We start from the raw sequence: 13,253 nt of genomic DNA on the forward strand, positions 1-13,253 counted from the left end.
GGTGCATAAGAGGGTATACCTAAAGGGAAAGCTTTTTTCTATTTAATTAATTTGGGTGTGCAGACCTTACCCTGCTGGTTTAGAGGAATAATATAGGACTCTTTGTATTCTTTACAAAGGTGATGTTTCTTTCCTTCAGAGTTTTAATTCTTGGTCTAAAATCCCACTCTCAGAACTGTGTATTTCTCCACATATAAAGCAGTTCACAACATTTCTATTAAGAAGGTAAGGTTAACTGGCAGATGCTACATTGAGAAATGGCTCTAAAGGACTGATGTGCAGACTGCTTTCAGAAACTCCATCTATAGCAATAAATGAAACAAGGACAGGGGAAACATGGAGTCCTGTCCTATAGTAATCCCTTTTCTCATCATTAGCATGCTCCCAAAACAGCATTATCCTCTTTGCAGCCCTCCAGCCAATGCCCAGGCAACGCTCAGGACACGAGCCCAAGGGGTGAAACTCTTTCCAACAAGCTCCACGGATGAGGCAAACTCACTTTTGGAGTGAGGAGAGAGTTCTGCTGTTTGGATATAAGCTATGACTTGACACTTGTTAGACTGTCAAACTAGACAATGGGACTGATGCAGTTTATCTGACTCACTTAGGTCTAGCTAGAGCCAGTGATAACCACAAGCTGTAGCTATTGTAGAGCTCAGACAATTTTAATTTTAAGTCTATTACTGGTAACTCAGTACTCTCATAAAACACTGGAGAGGGATAAGTGCCTCCAAAGGACAATTCACAGAACTTACATTAAATGCTTAAGGGTAGACAACATGAATATCGTGTCATCTCATCTACATGAAGGGATGTGAGCGTTGATTGCATTGGAAATCTTGACAATACAAGAACTACAGCAACAACCATTTGTAGTGAATTAAGAGGCATTTTTTTACCCATGGTCACAAAGTTACTGACAAGGAGAGGCATTGTGCTCACTGCCTACACACCCCAGAAGATTTATCAGATTGTGGATCATATCCCAAAGTGCATCACTAACAGGCTCTAAAACATCCTGATGTCTTATTAATAAGTTAATTGAATTCCATTGTAGCTCTCTCAGTATTAATGCATCTATGCTTGTCATTGACTGATAGACAGAGATGAATATGGAGATATTTTAATAGCTTCTTACATGAAAAGATTAACATCTATATCTACATTACCATAGAATAAAAATTATTTGGGGAGTGCAACTCAAATTAAGAGGAAGTTGATATGGTAACCATTGCAATCAAAGTTTGTTTTTCTTGATGTCAGGGGAAAAACGTGGGTTGACTTCGAGGGGACTGGATTCATAAGCTACAATTTATGACAGCCATTACCCTTAAAATAATCTTACTAGGAGCTGTCTTTGGCAGCTGAACATTTCAAAAAGGAGAAAGGAAGTCTGACTGGTAGAAAAATGTACTACTCTGGTGACAGTAGGCTTTCTCCATCCTACTATTTTTATGGTGGGCTGCTCATGGTAATTTTAAGCTTGTAGTTGGATGTCCTCCACTACACAAGCTGTCAGATATTCCTCTGGGATTTCTGCTTTAGTCTGCAAAATTGTGACTGAGCCAAACCCAAGCTTTGATTGCTCTAGGAAAGCAATGCAAAACACCAGAGCAAAATTAAGATGGCATGACAGGCAATCATTAAACTGTTTCTCATGATGGTGACTGGTGGAATAAGGGGCCCAGAGTGAACTACAGCCAAAGAATGGGCACTGATTAGTGTCACCCAGCCAAATAATAACAAATTATAATCCTTCCTGCAAGAATTGCATCAAGACAGCAAAAGAACTTTCCCCAGGCAATTCTACAGGTAACTGCAGAGAATAAATCAAGTTACCAGTAACTTTTTTGTCACAGCAATTCAAGACACTTGATAAACTCTTTACCTGCCCAAAGCATGTCTGTACAGTGTAATGCAGAAACTAGGTCAACCTCGTGAGCCAGAAGCAATACAGTCATGAGAAAACAAGACACAGGATTCACTTAGGAGCAGGTTATTTCCTGCAGAGGTTTGTTAAAACCACATAGCCTCCAGATGACTCCTATCTCCCTCTTGACTTCCTAATGTGATGGATGCAGAAGTATAGCATGAGAAGTAAAGTCTGACTCTGTTAAACATTTTCGTAGAGACTTTGGAATCCATGTGCAAAGGGAACAGCTCCCTGGAATTGAGCACTGTACTCACTTTCCTTGTTCATTATCCATGTCTCTCTCAAAGCCAATGAACACATTGTGAGCCCTCCAGTGGTCAAAATCATGTATTTACAACTGTGTGCATGATTCTGGTCCACCCTGCAGATGCTGCGGTCACTCAGACACGTTTTTCCATGTGCAGTATAGCCATGTAGTGCCTGTATAGGGTCAGCAGCCTGATATCCAGCGAATACTATAAAAACACTGGAAGTACATGATGACTCAGAAAGCACATGAAGAGGTCAACACTACTGGAGTATTTGTATTTGCACAGTAAATAAGGAGCAGCCTCTGGGGCTGTGTTCCACAATAAGAAAAAGAGACCCTCATAACAACACCAGTAGGACAACGGAGAAGACCTTGGATAAAAGGCTCTATCTCAGCAAAACTCTTCCATTTTTCCCCACAAAAGGCATTGATTATCCATCCGAAATGTGCTCAGTAGCTCACAGGGTATGGAATAGGCTTTGACTTTATGCAAAAGCATTACTAGTGAAACTGGACATTCATGGAGAAGGACTAGAGGAGAAAAGGGGTGGCAACCACGTACAGTCACTGTGTAGGTTTTACAAACCTGTTCCTATGTGTCTTTCTCACTTCACAAAACCCCTTCCTCAGACTCACTCCTGACACTCTCTGAGAGAGAGGGAGCATGAGACAAAAGTTTTCTTGTACCTTTTATTCCTCCTGCCCCTGAAAGCTCGCTCGTTCTGCTCCCTGTGAAAGGCGCCATTATTCCAGTGCCAGGAAATACCAGGGACTGAGTGACAAAGATGAGGTCTCACAAGTCAGATGTTACAGTTCATTGCTGTAGAGTGGCATTTCAGTCAGCACGTGGATGTGCAATTTAGAGAGAAGGGAGGTTTGCAACAAAAGCACCTAGTAATCACAACAAATGCAGGAGGTCACGGTGCTGGTGAGGTTTATTTACAGTTGCACCTCTGCCATGCACACAAAATAATTTAGACATAGGTTCATTAGTATAAAAACATAGGCTAATTATTATTGCTAACACTACTTCTCAGGGTTAATAGCTGTAAGGTAAAGACAAGACTGCAGGTGCTACAGGTTAAAACACTTTCTTTTGATTCAGAGGTATTAACTCACAATCCTTTTAAGGTTGTACTTTAATTGCAGTTTCCACAGTCTTAACTTTTTCTTTTTTTTTTCTACTAGTGCAATTATGGAGTAATTCAGACTATTTCTCTAAAGCAAAAACCAATTACATCTCATTTGAAAATTCTGTGTGGAGTTGTTTTTTTTTTTTGAAAGTGAAAACTCAAAAAAGAACAGGTAATCTATCTGAAGCCATAATACGTATATTTTTAAACCTCATTACAAATGGGGCTAGCCTTTTAATGTGTCACCTTACACTTAGGTGTAATTAAAGCTGACAGTACCTATAGCACTACATCAGAGTATCTGTGGAGTTACAAACATAACTCTGGGGAACACCGCGTGAAAACTGTCATAGAATCATAGAATCACAGACTGGTTTGGGTTGGAAAGGACCTTAGTATCATTTAGTTGCAGCCTCTTGCCTTGGGACAGGGACGCTTCACACTAGACCATGTCACCCAAGGCTCTGTCCAACCTGGCTTTGAACACTGCCAGGGATGGGGCATTCACCACTTCAGCACCTCACTACCCTTGAAATAAAGAACTTCTTAATTATACCTTGTATCAACCTGAACTTACAATTTTTGTTATTGAAGAGCTTACATATTAAAGTTTTTCCATGGTCAGGGAAAGAAACTAGAAGTCAGTGTTTGGGATTTCCACATCTCTGACAATGATTTGTCTTGTCAGGTAAGATCAGAGCCAGAACCTATATGAGGTATTTTGTTACCCTGCCTTTACTTGAAAAGGGTGAAGGATGGCAGCTCCAAGCATGCTCCAATGAGCTCCAAAGATGAGTTCCACCAAGCTCAGCAAGGTTTATGCATACCTCTGAACAAGGAAAAGAAAGATGAAAAAGTTCAGAAAGGCAGTTATTCCATTGTCTCTTCTTTCTATAACTATGTTAGACATGGGACCATACGCCTTTTGTGGTAACAAGTTGCTGGTTTCACTTGAGCCAAAGACCCCTTCCAAGACTTGAATAATCTTATTCATGAGTGTGAACACACCAAGCATGCCTACACTGAAGATTAAGGCCCAGGGTTATGAAACCCCCACAGCTGAGTGACCAGGTTCAGGAGGCCTTGACCACTCCACCACACTTATCAACTCAAGGTGATGTAGCCAAGCCTATGTTGGTGTACATATACCCAGAGTCATTAACCAGGACCTGTTATGCTAGACTCTATGTGCAAAAGCAGACTAAAACGCAGAATCTGTCTCAGGTAGCTTACAGTCAGATAAGAAGGCAGGGAGACATATGGACCCAGATGTTCTCTGCTGCTCCGAAGCATACAAAGAAACAAAACTCAACAAAAGGTTTAGCAAAAGAGCACCATACAATAGTCCATCTTTTTGATACATCCTTCACTTAAAAATCTTAATGGTCTTTGAGGATTTTCCAATGTATTGTGTTACCAGGTAAAATAGAGACCTAGAATACCTCTGTAATACTAATGGTATTTCAAATGTAATTTATTTCCATTCAACTATTCAAGTTATTCTGAAGAATTTTGATTGAGCTCTCAAGGTGTGTCTGTAAAAGGAGGAGCACAGAGCATGGAAATTCCTCTTTTGTGAAGGACTTCACAAAATCCACAAAAAAAAAAAAAACACAATTCTAATATCTCTGGCATTATATTTTGCATTACTGGAAATGTTTTGTTCAGATCAGAACTTTTAATTTATTTTTTACTGTTTTAACTACATCATAAAATATATACAATGTGTTTACAAACATATAATATAGCTTTAAGATTATCAAATCCAACTATTACTCCAGGACTGCCAAGACCACCACTAAACCATGCCACTGAGGGCCTCATCTACTTGGTTTTGAACAGTTATTTACTTTAGCACTGTGCTGTGCTCCAGCCTAATACTACCATTGTCAATATTGTTCTGTTGATCTACATTTGCAAGAATCCACTTTCTGGCCTGATTTTCTGCCATTATTGCTGTCTCATTTCCGAAGTAATTGTACTTCAGTAGTCTCAGATTGATCCCACAGTTTCTGTACAGCGTTGTCATTCTAATAGTCTTTCTTTTAGATGCTCCACAAGTGGAAAGGGCGATGTGTAATATCAAATTTACTATTTTAAAGATTTAAGAGTGATGAAGAATGTATTGCATAACACAATGCAAACGTAAATTGCACTTAACAAAATGTGAAGCAATTGGAATATACAATTTAATCACAGCACCAATCCCATTACTGGTCCCTATAACGTGCTCATTGTCGTGACACTAGGCATCTCCAAATGCTGGGAAGTAATATATGTGTTGAAAGCAGCTCAAGTCTATTGCTCTAGTTGAAATTATTTTGTTGTTTAGTTTTAATAGTCTACGTTGTGCTAGACCCCAAATTCACTCTCCCTATACTGGTCTGGTTATCTCAGGAAGCCATTAACTTTCTTTTTATGAACTCAGAGATAAATACTTACATCGCCAGTTGATCCACTCAGCTGCTGATAACTGTTTATCTGAAACAAAGGCCACCCTCAAGTCCCCCTTTTTGTATGGAGATAAAATTCAGATTCTTTGCAACAGCTGTGGTCAGTCACACCCTGCATTATGCCCTGACCTTCAAGGGCCCATCACCTTTACTCAAGTTCCTCTGAGGCTTCATCTGTTTTAGAGGTTTATTGGTCAGTCACAAGTGTCAGCATAGGTGCAGTTAAAAGTAAAACCCATTTTACAGAAGCCAGTATGCAACTACATACTTTCCAACTAGAAGACACTGAAAAGGTTTCACCTTCATGAGTTGTGCTGGTGAACAGCACCAGAAAAAGGAAAAAAAAAAAAAAAATCAAAGGAGGAAAGAGATTATGGAAGAACCCTTAATCTATTTAATATGGAATTGTATTAAATCCAAACAGAATTATTTCATTATTACCAGCTTTTATTGGACTATTCTCTTGGTAACAGACTAATTTTAATGCAGCTGCATATTAGATTTCAGGTTAGAAAGAAAATGCAGATTCTCTTGAATATATATATTCAGCAATAATTGCTACCTAGTGAAGAAAAGAAAGTGGATATAATTAAAATAGAATGTAATGAGTTTTGTAACTTCAGTGACTTTTGAAAGAGTATGAAACATCTAATGTGTCTATAGGGACTGAATGAGAAATGACTTTGTGTTACGTTACTTCATAGCCCTTGCAGACTTAAGCCAAACAAGAACTGTCAATCATTTTCCACACAGCACTCAGAAAGGTCAGCTGCAAGTACTGTGTTGTCCTTCTGATCTGTCTCAATACCCAAATTTGGAAGCAGTTCTATGTTTAAAACACCCTCAGCTTGCACTGCTACTTAAAGTACTCTTTTGGCTGAAGAAAGTGTGACTGGGACAACTTTCCTGTATGGATTGCAATAAGCATGTTCTGCCTTGCATCTGCCCCACTTACTTCTAATTAGATTATTTCTGGTTTTACAGTTCCTCTTCATAATAATCATAGGGTCCTGCTATGCTTTTGTTTCACTCTACTAACTCCAGGTTTTATTTCTTATGAGGTGTTTAAATTATTTTCTTTTCCCAGATGAAAGGAGCACAGTGTGATAAAAGCTATCCAGGAATACTAAAGAGGACTAAAGACAGTGAAGTTCCTCCTGCCTTTTGCCAGTTATGAGTAAGTATATATTGAAGGCTTCAGCTAATCAGAAGGGTACTGGACTCTCACCTTGTATTTCTCAGTGATTACTGCCAATTTAAAGTTGGTTACTGGATTATCCTCCAGATGATACTATCAGCATCATGGATCCAGAAAGAGACACACATCCATGAGTCATGGCAACTATGAAGAGTGACAGACAGTCCTATGACCTGCAAGTGTGCAGGGCTTTGATCATACATAGCATCTTTGCTATGTCCCAGCTGGTATAGTACAGTGGGAAACATCTGGTGTCATTTTATTCACTATGAATCCAGTTTGATCCTTGTGATTTTAGATAGAACTGCTTGGCTACAAAAGAAACACTAACTTTTTTTAAAAAGCCCTAAAATGAATAGTATTGAATTAGAAACTTCCCTGAGTATGCTAACATGGTTTCACCTGAAAGAAAACAAATTTAATATTCCATTTATCATCCTGTTCCCCTCTCCTCCTTCCCCCCAAAAAATAAAGCTTAGGAAGAAAGAAGATGCTTTTTTAAAGGATCTGCTTGAATGGTTTGTCTCAGAACCTTGTTTGTGTTTTACACAGAGAAAGCAAATAAGAGGAACTGAAATTATTAGAAAGAAAAAGACAAGAAAAAAAGGCTTCCCTCCCCCCCCCCCCCCATCCCATCAAACACACAAAAAAAAGGGAGACAGGTGCCTATCTACTCTAGTAGTACACATTGCAACATGACTAAACACAGGAGTGCTGCTGGCAAGATGGTATCTAGACAAATTGCCCAACAGATGGTGCAACCTATTAGTGAAGAAAGTTTCTAAAGGATAACAAAGTACAGAAGGAAATGCAGACCTTTTCATATTTCAAGGCAGGTGCTTTGCACGGATTCACAGCCCTCTCAAATACGTGCATCCAATTTTACTTCTCAAATATACCTCAAATTATAAGAAATGTCAACCTTTGTGTTCCAGAGGTGCAAAAGGCTATCCAAGATGTGTTGCCTAGGGTTTTAGGCATATTTGAGGTGAAACTTACGTAAGATAACTAGCCTGTGATGAAGATGATTAGAGAAAACATAGCTAAGGTTTTATTGTGCTTGTGTTTTTGTTGTTTTCTTTAGAAGGGACAAATCTGCTTCCCTTTCTCGTGGAAAAAGAATGACAATAGAAATTCAAGCTCTGAACAGGATTCGCAGCTGTAAACCCTGTTACCCTGAGAAATTCCACTGAGATTAATAAAACTATTCTGCCAGCTGAAACCTCTTTCAACTCAAAAATGAATAGTAAAATTTTGCTTATTCAATATTGTTTCTCTCTTTTTTCTCATAAAAATTTCTAGATTATACTTAAAAGAGGCACCAGAATTTCAGTCTCTAATTAGCCTCATTCATTTCGTACAGTAACTATAGGTACAAAGAGACCTAAGTAGGAGTTTCCTCCCTTTCTTGTCTCCACTAACCATTGCATATAAGCCATAGCCAAGAGTCTGAATTCAATGGGCCAAAAAAAGCATCACTGCTTTGTGAAAATGCATATTTATACTGTGAAATGAGTGAAAGAATCTGCCAGCCCTGAGTACACTAGTACTGTAGCCAGCCAAGCCTAACAATGCACAAACAAAAGTACCAAATACAAGAAACACAGCTCAAGTCACAATGTAATATTACAATATAAGCAATAGCAGTCTGGCACAAAGTGTTTTATTGCTGTTGGCAAAGAGTTCTTTAAGTATGTGAGCTTGTTCATCCAAATGAAAAACAAAAATGGAGTGCATGAGAAATAGTTGCTTAATTTATTCTCTGGTTATATACTGAGAAAGCTGAAGATTGCTCTGTTATTGATTCAAACAGTCTAATCTCAAATCTTTTCCTTAGGAAAGCAGTCATTACTCACCTAACTATTCTCACTGAAGCAAATTCTGTTCCAAGCAACATCCAAGTAGGATAAAGCAGAAGTAAGTTTTAAAAGTCTCTGTATCCCAGTTTTCTTCCAGACTTCAGTGTTGCCTCTTATGAGCTTGACCTATGATTTGTATGTGTTTAATTTAAAGTGAGATATATATTATAAATCATGCAAACTCTGATTTTATATGTGTTTATGTAATGTATATGTAATGAATATCTGCCAGCAAACTTATATTAGCAATCATGAATGGCTCCGACTCTCCTCTCACTGGAGTTTACAGCAGTGGCTCCACTAGGCTTGGTGCTCATCTAAGGTACCTTGTCTGAGAACTATTAAAGTATCACCAGAGGAAACTCTAGCCCTTTGCTTTCAGTGAGTATGAACCCCATCTCAATCAGCAGAGGTGAGGACATGAAGGACAAAACCCCCAAACTGCTACACCTGGAGTGAATGAAATATTCCCCTGCTCCTTTGCCATCTTAGGCAATCAAGGTATTTAGTCTCTTGTCTGAGATGCACCTGGATTCCTCTGAAGAACAAAACATATTTAATTCTGTGGACAAATTCCAGCAGCATTTTATATGCACATGTATATTCCTCTTTAACAGCCAGGGCATCAGAAAGAGCCTGAGAAGCATAACAATTTACACTGCATTTTTGCTACCATTTAAATGTGAACATATCCTCCTAAAATATAGACTCTTACATTGTACATCTAAGCAAATATCGCATTCTTAATCCAAAATCAATAGAAATCTATGGAAAATTTCCACTATACTCAACAAATTGTGGAGCTGTCATTCTATCCAAGCTAAAAAGAAACAACTTGGCAATCATGCTCAGGTATGATTTGCTGTAAAAAAAAGAAAATAATTGAATCTCTGGCCTTGCAGTATATGGATTCAAGGATGCAGTTATCACCTCATCAGACTGAGTTGATAGCTTGAGGTTATAATTAGAAAATCTAAAATAAGGGGGTTTTAAACCCTACAATTAAGTTGGTCATTATGGCAGCATTTAACTTGTGGGAAAGTATGTTCTGCTATCCTGTCTCCATCCCAGGGATTGCACCACCGTTCTTTACCTGCTCCCACATCTGGATTTCCAGTTTTCAAGCTTCAGTTACAGGCGTAAGGGAAAGGGGCTGCACACCAGGTGTCATCCCAGCAAGAGGTGAAGATTCATTGGCCACATGTTGCTGAACCACACTTAGGCATAACTTGCTCTAAGAGCAAGATTAACAAACAAAACAGTATTTGCTGTCTCTGGTCATATTCATTGATCCTTTTGGTGTAGTTAAATCTGTCAAGAAGCTATGTCCCATGCAGGTTGCACCACATGATCTGTGTTTTTATTATGGCTCATCTTCAGGATGTCAGGGTTCAGAAGCATTCCTGCCCTTACTGAATGCAGTAAAAGCAATGTGTAAGATCACCAGGGAAGAGTTCACTGTAAATTCAGACAGTAAAGAAGGATGGCATTGATGCTTGCTTCAGCAAAACACAGATTCTGCTTCCATTCTCTCCTACTTGCAGCCTGTCAGAGCAATGCACTGGCTATCTGAGATTTACCAAAGCAACAGATCCTCTCCTCCCAATCAGCAAATCTGTAAGTGTAATTTATGTATTGCATGCAGCCTAGTCACAATTTCAGAAAGAAAGGATAATAAAATAACCATAAACAAAGAACAAAATCAATAGCAACAAAACCTAAACAATCCTCAAGCAAACAAACAGAAGAAAAAGGCAAGAACTAAGCCTGTGGAAATAAGAGAGAGACAGGATTACTGCTTGTGAAAGCAGTTTTGAAGCATCCAAAGGGAAGTTAATCCAGGATTGTGGCTGAGGTCTCATGTCAGTTCTGACACTAACAACAATTGTTCTTGTATACCTTGACAGCTGAAGATGAGTGGCCTAAAAGGAGACGTTTTCTAGGCTCGGTTCAGGAAGCACTGTTACTGAATTCATTTGAGAGACAAGTGACTAAGACATAATTCAGTAATTTCGAACGTGAGCTATGTTAAGCATTCAACAAATTGATTCCCAGTTTTTTCTTCCTGACACCTAATATTCAAGGATGATCTTTGCAAGCCATCTGGCCAAATCATAATCTACTTTTGTTTGATTTGACAGATCGATGAGTGAACATTGCACGACAAGAGGTATACAAACTAATGAACATGCTCAAAGGCATATTTTTTAATTTACTTGGAACAAAGCACAGAAATTTCTAAGCCAGTCTGAAGCAATTTACTGCCATAGACCTCTATATCTACACGTTGGTAAACACCTTTATTATTATTCCTGGTTTGTTTTACACTAGCCTTCAAATCCGTGAAAGACAAATTCAGACACTCATAGGAAGATGTAATGCCTGCTCCCAAATTTTAGTCAGATCTATTCCTTCATCCATGCTCTTCAGAGCTTTTTTTCCAATTATTCTCCCATTTCTAGATGGCTTCTGTGGCCAAAGTACTCTTTGTAAAGCACATTAATCATGTATAAAGGGTGGACATCAGCCTTGAGACATAAAACTAAGGTTCTGCTATGTACGGTCATTAAAGACACATGACAGCCTCTTTATGACATGACATAAACCTAAGGCCTTGCCATTTGCAGTCAGTAAAGAAGCACAGCTTGGTGATGAAGGAAAGGCTGTCCTGGAAACTCATTAATTCTGAGTTGAATAATTGCATTGTTTCCATATGATATACTGTCTTCTAGATACATTCCCCTTCCTACATTCTTTTCTGTGACAATGCTGACAGGTATTCTAGGAGCAGGTTGCCTGAGTGCACTGTTGTTAACTTAGACTTTGTGGGCTCATGTTTGAAAAGGCAGTTTGGGGTAAAGATGGGAAAGAGAGGTATTTATCAGAACATTGGATCACTGGATAAGCAAGCAGAGCAAGTAGTTCAAACACTATTGACACTATGCATTGTCTTTCAAGTTCAGCCCTGGAAACAAACATCATGCCTTATCTTTACTTCATGCATTTTTGGTTCACTGTATAGCGCACCTCAGTGCAATACATAGGATGACTCAAACGGTCTGCCTGTCACGAATGTGTCTAAAAAATGCTTGACACACTGTACCTCATCTCTGGATGACAAATTTACAGCTTTTCTGCAGAAGCATGAGAGTGAGGTGATGTTTAAGACAAGTCTGAGCTTCAACCTTTCAGGAAGTCAGAAAGCGGATAGTACATGTGCCCTGGCCCCAGAACTGGCAAGCTTTCCATGCACTGATGGCATAGGCATAGCCCGGACACTCAAAGGCAGCAATGGTTCCTCTCATCTCTCTCTCTACCAAGGGCTATGGTAGGGGATTCCCACCTACTCAGTCACCTGTGTTCACTGAAATTACACTGAGATTCCCAGGAGGGGAGCAAAATGGTTTGGGATGCTGCATCCTCTGTTTGCCAGATGACCTGCATCTCATTCTCTGCACTGTTGAACAGCCAGGCAACGCAGTGTTTCCTAGGGCTTGGGTGCAATGTGCTTCAGGGCAACATAGTAATGGAAAATTTAATCCAGCTGGAGCCATTATGATGTTAGTTAAAGGAAGCAACTCAAGAGATCGGTGAGTACAGTGTTTTACAGCCACCGCAGAGGGGAGCTGGACAATCTTTAGGAAAGAGATGTGTGGATGATCTGCTTCAGTTGCTCCCAGAGCTCTGAAAATAATTTCTGCTATTAAAGTGAAACAACCCAAATATGGAGCAAAAATAGCTCAGATTTTGCTAGAGACATTTCCAAGTTTATTTGGAGCTGAGTTTGTTATGACAGGTATTTATTTTTTGCTCATCCCTGAAGGAAAAAGAGATGAGTGGATTTTTAGAACTGCAAAAATTAATAAATATGTCAAAGAAATTATTTCTCAAGTTTTGTCAAAAGTATTTGTTCTCATGATTACATTGTTAAAGAGCCATTGCCTTACACCCATAAGGTGGCAGAGTTCCAGTGTCTCCAGAAATTTAATAAAGTTTGTAATAGATGTATGATGGGAGGGGTATATGCATGCACACACAGAAGACTAATTTTTTTATTGAAGGATTATTGGAACAAAGGTGTCAGGTTAATAATATGTCCATACAGATACGTATGCCGGCACAGATACATGAGTCTCAAACTGGTTCCACTAAGCCAATCCAGCCTTTCCTGCGCAAAATTAGCCTTCTCTATTGCAGAGAGGTTGGGGGTGTTTCGGTCTACAGGGAGTCCAGAGGAAAAGGATGTGTGAAGAAAACTGCAGCAAAAATGTAAGGATTATTTTAAAATGTAAAGAGTTTGAAACAGGTTCTTAATGTTAACTTTGGAACTGCTACCAAGATACGTTTTAATGCAAATGTGAGATATAAAATATTAGTGCTATAAAACATATGAATTTTAAATAGAGTGGAAAATTAACAGCTCATTT

The sequence above is a fragment of the Neopsephotus bourkii genome, unplaced genomic scaffold, assembly GCF_033783945.1.
Source record: "Neopsephotus bourkii isolate Nb327-2 ecotype Australia unplaced genomic scaffold, CSIRO-AGI_Nbou_v1 NB_1825, whole genome shotgun sequence".
Taxonomy (NCBI): Eukaryota; Metazoa; Chordata; class Aves; order Psittaciformes; family Psittacidae; genus Neopsephotus; species Neopsephotus bourkii.